Raw genomic sequence first — 10,783 nt, 5'->3', positions numbered from 1 at the left:
TGCATATATTCCCTTTAGTTAAATCAGATCCTTCTTGCCAGAGTCCGTTCGTGTTGAATTAGCAGAGTAGAGGCTGGTCCTGCAGTTGAGTAAACACTGCAAGGTGCAATAACAGGTTTATTTTATATAGCTCAAAAGAATGAGAGTACAATAGCGTCGCAGATGGTCTGTAATTTACAGATCTTTTATTCGTCTCGAAATCTCCCACGTCCCAAAAGCCATGTATCAATACACTCTTGATTGTTCTAGTGTGGCTTCACATGAAAGGCAGAGCTCACTGTGAGAATAAATAGTATAAGAAGCGTCTGAACTCAGATTCTGACTGTTGACGTTGGATTGAAGGCATCTGGTCCTGGGATATGCTGCGTTATATTGGGAGACTAAGAATGATTCCCTATAACGGTGCATTTGTTGGTTCCAAAGAGTTTAATTTAGACAATTTATATATAGTTCAACTAAAAATTATCTCATCATTTACCAGTGGTGGACAAAGTACACAAACAGAGTATTTAAGTTATAGTACAAATACACAAGGTAAAATATCAATCCAGTAAATGTGCTCCCGTTACATTTTTATTTTGCTTTCAAATGTACTATCTAAACTACTATGATTATTTTTTGTTTGTGTGTGTATCAAGACTCTTGGCATACTTGTCAAAACCCTGAACTCGAGCATTTTTTTCTTTAGAACCAAATTAAAAAAACAGATTTTAAGGTTGACTTGTAATGCAGTTACAAGTCTACTATTATATCTGAATGCCTTTCTGAATACTGACCATATCTGATTTACTAAAGCAAGAAGTAGTTTATGCGTAGAAAGCTCTGTTTCAGTCATTTTTCTTTAAGAATGTTATATCAGTTTACTAATGCTTGTGATTGCCAGCATTTGTGTTAATTCCTGAACTACTTCAAAAGACCCGGTTTACCCAAACCTCTCTATATATCAGTAGTGTAAGATGCAAGTGCAAAGTGTCTGCCAAAATACAACAAAAACTCCCAATACTACAAATTCGCTGAGGTTTAATATACTAAACATTTTATTAAATACTACTACATTTTATATCAAATGTCATTTACTGAATAATAGCATTGAACAAATAACAATATAAAAAGTTAGTTTTTTATATAATGCTGTAAAACAACATTGCAATACATTGCTCAATGAAAGTATATTGCAGGTTGTATATTGATGACCAGATGAATCGGAATGGATAGGAGGGGATTTGGAAGCCAGGCAAATAGACAAAGTTGAGGAGTCAATGACAACCAGAGGGGGGAGGGGGGTGGACAGGGATAAGCCACACTAGGAAGGAGGGACGCAGACACGAGATAATAAGAGTAGAAAGTGATAAGTAAACTTTGAAAATGTAAATGACACTGACCAAGAGAACAGTGCAGTCCTTAAAGTAGCAATGAGGCCAGAGACTGAATGGAGCTTGGTGCTGGTTTTTATGGTGCTGAGGTGATGTCTGGTGATGACGTGCAGGTGTGGGGCTAACCAGAATTCAGGTGACAGTGATGTGGGTTATTGTGGTGACTGTGAGTGGGGAGAACCTGGCCTGGCTGTGACATTAGGTTCTGTGAAAAGAGAAGGGTTGAAAGGTTTTAGAAGTGAGACATGAAAAGTAGGGTGTCTTTTGTATGCTGATTTTCTTAGTGATGGGGAAGGGACCAACAAATTTGGGACTCTCTGGGACTCTTCTTGCGGGGCTGATGGAGACACATTCTGTGTGGATAGACAGACTTTTTGGCTGACCTCTTAGGAGAAGTGTTGGAGTGGTGACGATCTGCAGTGCTTTTAAGTCTCTATACAGCCCTCTGAAGGTGATGGTGTGCCAGACCTCCTCTATCTTTTGGAACTAGTGGACAAAGGCTCAGGCTCAGGATCCTTTGGGGCTTCTTTAGGGAAATAAAGCCAGGGGGCGACAGGCTTCTCTCAGATATTGTTGATTCTTGAGGTTGGTGTGAAATTGTGTAAAACTGTGAATGGATGTATTTACCCTGCCAACTAATGCCTCCACTCTTCAAGGGCAAGTTTGATAGCTAGGAGCTCACGATCTCCCACATTGTAGCTGCCAACTCTGCAGAACTTTCTATAAAAGTAGGTGCAAGGATGGAGTCATGATGGTACCTCTTACCACTGGGAAAGGATGGCCCTCATTCTGGTAGAAGAACTCAACAGTGAAAGGGAGCTCTGGATTGGGATAAACTAGGAGGGGGGCCTGGATAAATGTCTGGAAATCTTGGAACACAGAAGGAGCGTTTGCTAATCCACAGGGCATCACCCGATACCCATAGTGGCCAATAGTGGTGATAAACACCGTCTTCCACTTATCACCTTCCCTTATTTTGATGAGATTGATCGCACTGCAGAGGTCTAGTTTGGTGAAAACATGGGCTCTGCGAATATGTTCTAAGGCAGCTGGGATGAAAGGAAGTAGGTATCTTTTCTTGATGGTGATTTTGTTGAGAGCACAATAATCGATGCACAGACGAAGCCACGATCCTTTTTGGCCACAATGAAAAATCCAGAAGCAGCAGGGGATGTATAAGGGCGGATGCAACCTCCTTGAAATACGGTCTCTTCTCCGTAATCCTTCATGTTCTTACAATTGGGAATGGACAGGGGGTAGATATGTCCATGTGACACTGGCTCACCCTCAATTGACTGCACAGTCCCATGGCCAATAAAGTGGAAGCTCTTTTGGGGCAGAAGATATGCTTGAATGTGGCTCAAGAGAGCAAAGGGTTGTGTTTAACCATGGACATCCTAGAATGATGTCGGCAGTGGACCCTTACAGAACCAATAGATCAGTATACTTTTTGTGAAACAACTCTAAACTGCATATGTATGAAATCACCAACTCGATTGACGTGACGGCGGTTTAAGGGTTTTCAGATGATGGACTGAACATTATAGCTTTTCTCCGAGGAGCAGGTTTTGCAGTGGAGCTGATGGCAAAGGGCTCCAGAGATAAAATTGCCCACTGAACCAATTCTGCCCACTGAACACGAGTCAAGGAGGGCGACCACTGGAAAAGATATGTTAGGTGGAGTAAGCATCACAACACTTGTGAGTGGTATCATGTTTTCTTGCATAGCATGAATGGCACTCCCCGTTGGACATGCAGGACGGATGGGGCATGATTGCACATAAATTCCCAGTCTTTCCACACTATAGGCAAAGATCTCAGGTCTGCTTTAGTTAATCTTTCTTGACCGAGGATCATTAGTTCAGAGCTGGGTTCTGGAAGGGTTGAGGGAACAGGCTGACAGAGGAGTGGAGAATAGGAAGTACCTGGATGTTCCATCGATAACTGAATGAAGTTTTCCGGATCACAGATATAATCGCAGGCAGCATAATTGCATTCACAGATGTGGTTTGAGACCTTAATGACAAGTTTTCATCAGGGCACATTTATCCCACAGACTGGCGGCTGCGAGAGGGGCTCTTGAGTTAACATCATACCTTGTTTCAAATGATAAAACTGTTCACCAGCGGATGCTTCTTCAGTGGAGCGAACAAAAACTGCTTTGAAATGTTCTGTAAACAATTTCATAGACTGTGCCACCACACACATTTGGGTCCAAAAAGTCTCTGCCCAGCGCAGCATCTTGTCTGCACGGAGAGAAATCATGAAAGCAATTTTTGAAGCACCAGCAGGATATAGCAATGGTTGCATCTCAGACACTAGTGAGCATTGAAGAAGAAACCCGTTGCACTCCTTCACCAGGCCTGAGTAAGGCACTGGCCAGGCCATGTGGCTGGCATTGACATGCTGTGGAGAAGTCATGTGGAAGGTGGAAGTGCTCCGTGGTGGTAGTGGAGGTGCTTGCAAAACCTGTTTGAGAGAGTCCACAAGTGCTGCTCATCTTGTTGGTTTAGGTTTGGTGTTCTGTCACTGAAGGACATGGTAGCCAAAGATGTAAGTATGATAACAGTTCATTGTAAGGATGGCAGGAATGTAAACAAAGCTCAATGACGTTATATTGCAGGTTGTATATGGATTACCAGTTGAATCAGAATGGACCAGAGGACATATAGAAGCCAGGCACATAGATAGACAAAGTTGGGGAATCAACGACAACTAGAGGAGGGACCAGGAGAAACCACACTAGGAAGGAGAGAGGCACACACTGCAGATTATAGGAGACAAGAGAGGTAAGTAAACTTGGAAATGTAAATGACACTCACAGAGAGGAGAGTGCAATGAACATGGCTTACCTCAGCATTTCCGTTGATTGGAAGGATTCTTTTCAATTTTTAATTTTGACCTTGAACTGCATTTGCACTAAATAGTTACCACCAAGGCAACCAAAACAGAGCATACACTGTACCCTGATTGGTGACTTGCCACATGGTTTCACCAATAAATATTTTTCCACTCACACACTAAAAAGGAATGACTGATTAAGCAAAATGTAGTTGAGTTAAAAGTAAAATATTTGACTTTGAAATGTAAAGTTACAAATTCTTCCCAAATTGAAATACTTCAGTAAAGTGCAGGAGTCTCATTTATAAATGATGCATGCACAAAATGGGGATGATACGTGTATGCCAATTCTCACTCAAAGGCTGTGAAATGGACTGAAATTTGTGTAGTTTTACTCAATATTTGCTGTTACTCATCTAGTGCAGCACTGCACTGATGTGGAGTGGTTGGGCACATGTAAAACACAAAACTTATAGGCATGATAAAAATGCAACAGCAAATTTTTTTTTTTTAAATATCTGTTTCTTTTTGTTAACATTATTGGGTAGGTTACTGTTAGAGTAGGGTTTTTACTAAATGTTTAATTTTTAACTTTCTGCAAAGCATACAGGAATCAAAGTAAAACAAATACAGTTCTGTACATCATTTCCTTGCTGAATTTTTTAGCCAAACTGTCTATTGATAGAAAAGTATTTAACAATATTCCCTGGTGGGTTCATTCACGTTACCAATATTTTTTTATTACCCTTCAAATGTTTTAAAAAATGAAACTTTCCAATTAAGATATAAAACAAAGGTATATTCGGAACCTTGAAAGCATAAATTAGGAATTTGTCTAACTATTTAAACTCAAAAAATCTATTGCTGCTTATTTACCCACCTACTTTTACTTTGCTCTAAAAATATCTTGCTAGATTTTTAGGTATTTACTTTCTGGTGTGCAGCAGAAAGTGTCAGGTATGATACATAATTTACACATAGTAGGGTTTATTCTGTCAGCATAAGCTGGACTCTCAATCATCTTGTCACAGTAAATGCCTTACACACTCCACATTTCAGTTCAATCAGTCTTGAGTAGTCAGACCTTCAGACTGAAAGCAGAAGGTCTATAATCCTTTGCAGCTTTCGTTCTCTTAAAACCGCCAATGATGCTGCCTGACTGAAATTGAAAGCAGTCAGTCAACTGCTTTGTTTAGCATCATGTTTCTAGCTAGCATGATAATGTAAACTCAACATCTCTACACTTAAACATTGCTTGGCTACTTATATTACCACCACATGGACACTCAAGTATTGGGTCTGGTGTCTAAATCCTCTGTTAAGTCTGACTGCTGAAGTTTGAAGTGGGAACGCTATTTCAGGGTTTACCAGTTTAAGAACTATAAGGAAAAGCAGAAAGTCAACGATGTGATGGCAAACCCTGCACTGTAGACAAAGCTCTGCTGAATTGAATAAGGGACCAGTCAAGGAGCCCAAGACTGTATGTTCTTAGCAATCAGCACTCCAGCCTGTTCTGAAGGCATTAGCTTGAACAGAATGCTAGTATCGCAAAGTTGAACTATCCAAATCAGCCTATATAATGAGTTAGGGACTAGCAGCTAGACCCCCAGACTCTAAATGACACCAATCAGACAACTGCGCTACAAGCTAGCTTGAGGTACAAAAGTGTAGCATTTTAGCTTATGGAAAACAGGGGTGTGGTGGCTAAAAGTGAAGACACAGAGCCTTGCTCACTGTTAGGTCACAAACTGTATGACCCAGAGAATATGAGAATGATGAGCAAATGAGGAGACAATATATGCTATCTGGTCTCCATATTCTTCGATACTGCTGAAAACTACTTGGCAAAGCAGATGGAGCATGTGTGCATCTTAAATCTAAGATAGTTTTAGTCCGAGATGTCACTCCTTGACCACTAGAGTGGACATCAACTGGCCGATGGTCATAGTACCGTAAGACCTTATTCACCAGTCTGCCAGGTGGTGGTGCTATGTGGACCTAAATACATCATGACTGTTTAGTTCACCTGGGAAATCTCTACTATCTAGAGTATGAAGATAGTAAAGTGGCTTTGGACAGCACAAGTGTATTCTGTGACTTTAAAATCTCCTCATGCACTTCCAGGAAGAACTACAAAGGGGCAGTATGTAGCTGTGCATCATGATTAAACCAGGAACCAGTCATCTAGTCCACTGGAGAAAACAGAATTCTACTAAAGTCTGATGCCTGTAGCAGCCCTGGCAAGCATGGCAATCAACTTATGCCGAGTTCAGACTGCATGATTTTCAAAGTAATCGTGTCACAGATGTTTTCACACAGCATGACTATCTGGGCTAGCGTTTCGTCGCTGCTTTGTTTACACTGCAAGATTGATCTGTGACAAGGACTTTCACATTGCATGACTTTACTATAGGAAGAATCGCCGACAAGTTCGTCCAAACTACGTCTCACAGCCAAAAACACGTAGTATTTTTTTGTTATTAACTACATAATGAGAAAGAAGCCTTTAATGGGGTAGAAAATGTCCATATTTGCTCACCTGGGTTTAAAGGGAATTAGCCATTTCTCCTTAACGTTAATAATAAACTAATTTCTTTATGTATGAAACGTCAAACAGACACGGTTGCTCCTGAGTCCTGTCAAACCTGCACTAGTTTTTCCTCCATTTCGTGGGTCCAAAATAAACCGAAAAGGAGCGCTTTTAACTTCTCCCCCAGCCTCCCGCTGGCCTGCAGCAGGTATACACACACGCACACACAAGTGAAAGCTGCTCTCTCATTGGCTGTAGGCGATGGCTGATGTAATTTTCAGTCAAAACTTAATTCACACGGTATGATTTTAATCGCCGACAGCTCCAGATATTTAGCATGCCAAATATCTCGCAGGCATCTTCGACTCATCGGCGATTCTCTCAGATCGCGTCTTTGATAGTTCATACTGTGTGACTGTCACTCATGTGCACGAGCAGCGATTTGCCTGTGATTTCAGGCATTTGTCAGCGATTTCTCAAAACCTGTCGGCGAGCCAAAATCGGGGCTAAAATCACGCAGTCTGAACTAGGCATTAGGGCGCACTCACACTATGCTATCCGAACCTTGCCCAGGCCCGTTTCCCTGATCGTTTGAGGAGTGTGAGTGCTCAGGTGCAGTATTCTTGTAGTGTGAGTACAAAGCGTGCCTGAGCCCGAAACTGAAGATGAAACGTGACTTTTAAGGAATTGTTTGATATGGATTTATTAATCATTCTTACTGTTCAATGAACGCAAACTGTTGTAGATTATTAAAGACACAAACCCCTCACTGCATGACCGCTGCACCTTCAGCAAACCTCCTAATTTCTGCAGCCCGAGGACTTTATGATTGTTTATGAGCATCAAAAGTGGCTGATATGTTCGGCAAAATATTTAGCTGCATGTCATTGCATCCCAAACGGTGAAAACAATATAACTAAAGAAATCTCCACTGTGCTGAGCGAGAGCCCTTATTACTGAACCGCATCATCGATGACGTAAGCGTGCTCAGGCGCGAATGCAATGTGAGTGCAGGCCGTCGGGGGAGATGGGAGGGGGAACAAGTCTGCTTCAAGGCAACAATACATAGTGTGACTACGTCCTTAGACCAACCTTGATTGGAGAAGATCATTCTTTATCCATAGATGCAGTAATGGACTTCTGATCTTCTTCCGGAGCCCTGAATGACACATTAGGCCTGTGATGAGATAGGCCCAGGCTTACTGTACATCTGGAAACTTAACAGCATGTGAACTCTACGTTACCATCCAGTCTCCAAAAGCACTTAAAAACTCATAAACAACAGAGAAGTCTCCTTTGTTCTTAGGACCTGTTCACATGTCCTATCTCAAACCATATGAAAAATGCATAGTTGCTTTGTTTCCTTTACTATTTCCAACACACTTCTGGGATGGTACTCACATGGTGTCTGTCATTGCTAAGCAACCATCAACAGTACTCTCAGAGGATCCACCACTGACAAACCGATTGCTGCAGCTGACACAAATTTGATTTATGAAGACAAAGTGGAGAAGTGATTGGCTACTCTGCATTTGTCTGACGTAATTAGTCAGATGACAACATTCTAAGTGAAATGGAGATGTACAGTATAGTACGTTTTACAACAAAGCACTGTACAAAGGGTGTAATCATATGCAGATTTGCATTGTTGGTGCTAGATATGCTGATGTGAGTATTCCAGAAACAGCTGACTTTCTAGGATTGTCACCTAGCTAAGGTTAACAAAGAATGATCCAAAAAACATAATATAATAATATCCTTTAATTGGCAGTTCTGATGTGCAAAAAAATCAGAATTGCCAAACTGATTTGAAAGGCTAGAGAGATTGGCACTACAGTTTAACTAACAAATATGACATCATATTCAGAAACTTACTTTTTAATCAATTTACTTAAAACATTACAAATAAAGGCTGTCATTCCTAAGGACTAAGGAATTTTATTGCATAAAGGACAAGGGCACAAGCCTAAGCTGAACAACTATGATCTTCGGTCCCTCAGGCAGTACTGCATCAAGAATCATCATTCATCTATAAGTGATATCATCACATGGGCTCAGGACTACTTTAGCAAACCTTTGTCAAGTACTACAATACATAGTTACTCCCAAAAATGTCAATGAGAAGTGTACTGGGCCAAAAAGAAGCTTTATGTTAACATTGTCCAGGAGCACTGTCGACTTATCTAGGCTCAGAGGCATCTGAGATGGGCCCTCGCACAGTGGAAATGTGTACTGTGGTCAGATGAATCAGTATTTCTGGTATTTGTTTGGGAAATGCATGCTGTGGGCTCTGGACCAAAGAAGAAAAGGATCATCCAGACTGTTACCAGCAACAAGTCCAAAAGTCAGGTCTGAAAAGATAACTTGCACTTCTGTGATAAGCACTATTAATGTTGAAAAGTACATAGAGATTTTGGAGCACAATGTGCTGCCATCTTTTCCAGGGACACCCATGCATATTTCAACAAAACAATGCAAAACCACATTCTGCATTACAAAGTCCTGGCTGCGGAGGAAAAGGATACAGATACTTGACTGGCCTGTCTGCAGTGCAGCACAAAAAGTGACAATGAAGACTTAACTTAAAACTTGTTAGCAGGAAGAATTGGACAAAATTACATCTGAAATATGTTATCACTTGGTGTCTTCAATCTCTAAATGTATTTTAGGTGTTGTGAAAATAATGGCTACATTACAAAGTGGCAAATCTTCACCTTGGAATCATAAGGTTCTACCTGCGTTCTGAATGATTTTGAGATATTGGACTTCAAAGTTTTTGCATTCCATAGCAAACAATATGTGTGTAACATTTGATTGCCCGATTCAGCACACTCACACTTCTCAAACGATTTGGGAAACGGTTTGCATAGCATAGTGTGAGTAGACCCTTAGGCACTCTTCTTCTACACAAATTTACTGTCTTCACACCCTCCTGAAAACTTGGACCTAATTTAAGAAATACATGTATTGGAATGGGACAAATATATTATGCCAGGGGTGTTCCTGAACCAGACCCAAACCTGCTAATAAAAGTCTCACTGGAAACACCTAGTCAAGTTTTTTTTTTTTTTTTTTTGCAGCTGGTTGTGACTAAAATCTGTTGGACAGTGGCCCACCAAGACCAGGATTGGACACTCGTGCCTTAGGGAAACTATTTGACAAAGGCGCTTGATCTACTCCCTCCAGACATACACCCACTCTCTCTATTATGCAAATACTAAAATAATAAAATAAAAACTTTCTGAATAAAAATCTGGTTTAAAAAAAAATCCAGCAAACTTCAAGACCTCCAATACAGAGATCAGAAACGTGACATTCATTAAAAGACATCACTGCTTTGTAATATACACCATTTTGACAAAGATGTGAAAACTGTGTATCTGTTCCTATAAGGTCCTCTCCGGTGTTCACCGTGTCTTACATCAATGAAGATGTCTCATCAAGCACTCGATGGTGATAGAAAAATACAGCTGTCTTAAATCATTACCGTGCCTTGTTTGTTGAAGATGCAAAGCTTGGTAACCGAGCAGGGATTAATAAACATGTTGTCCTTTGTGAAGTGAGGTGTTTGTCCCCTCATTGTAGCTTTGTGGATGGTATTGATGACTGCTCTAAACAGCTACCATTGTGTCTCCTTTCATATGAGAATGCCTGTTAAATTGGTTTAGCACTTTGAAACATCTCATTCACGTATCTTTGACCAGTCACAGCATGAAAGCAGTTGTAGGGAACAGCAGACACTGAGCGTGATTAAAGGCAAAGTGAGAGATGTGAAGCATCTGTCTCTCTCTCTTTCGCTCTCTCTCTCTCTTTTGGCAGTGTGGTATAAGTTTGAACAGAGAGATGGAAAAAGCTTTCTATTTGACATGTGTCTCAGCTCTGGCCAGGTTGTGCGAGAGAACGGGGCTTTCACACAAGAGAGTCTGGCCATGTCGAGTATATGTTAGCCTGTCAGTCAAACATGACAGCTGTTTCCAGACTGACTGAAAGAGATGAAAAGACAAGAGAAGTAAGAGAGAGAATAGAGTAAGTAGTTTAT

The 10,783-nt window shown here is 40.9% G+C and overlaps 1 long non-coding RNA gene across 1 annotated transcript; it reads left to right on the top strand.

The window, feature by feature from the left end:
• Positions 1-4,726: 4,726 nt before the first annotated feature.
• Positions 4,727-10,550, top strand: LOC147843522 (uncharacterized). Its single transcript, XR_015493670.1, has 3 exons — positions 4,727-4,879; positions 4,998-6,298; positions 7,275-10,550. It is a non-coding gene; the product is annotated as an uncharacterized LOC147843522 (long non-coding RNA).
• The last annotated feature ends 233 nt before the right edge of the window (positions 10,551-10,783 follow it).

This window comes from Danio rerio, chromosome 6 (genome assembly GCF_052040795.2).
Source record: "Danio rerio strain M-AB ecotype USA chromosome 6, GRCz13ab, whole genome shotgun sequence".
Classification (NCBI taxonomy): domain Eukaryota; kingdom Metazoa; phylum Chordata; class Actinopteri; order Cypriniformes; family Danionidae; genus Danio; species Danio rerio.
The sequence above is the reverse complement of the archived record's forward strand: the minus strand, read 5'-3'. Positions and strand labels throughout refer to the sequence as shown.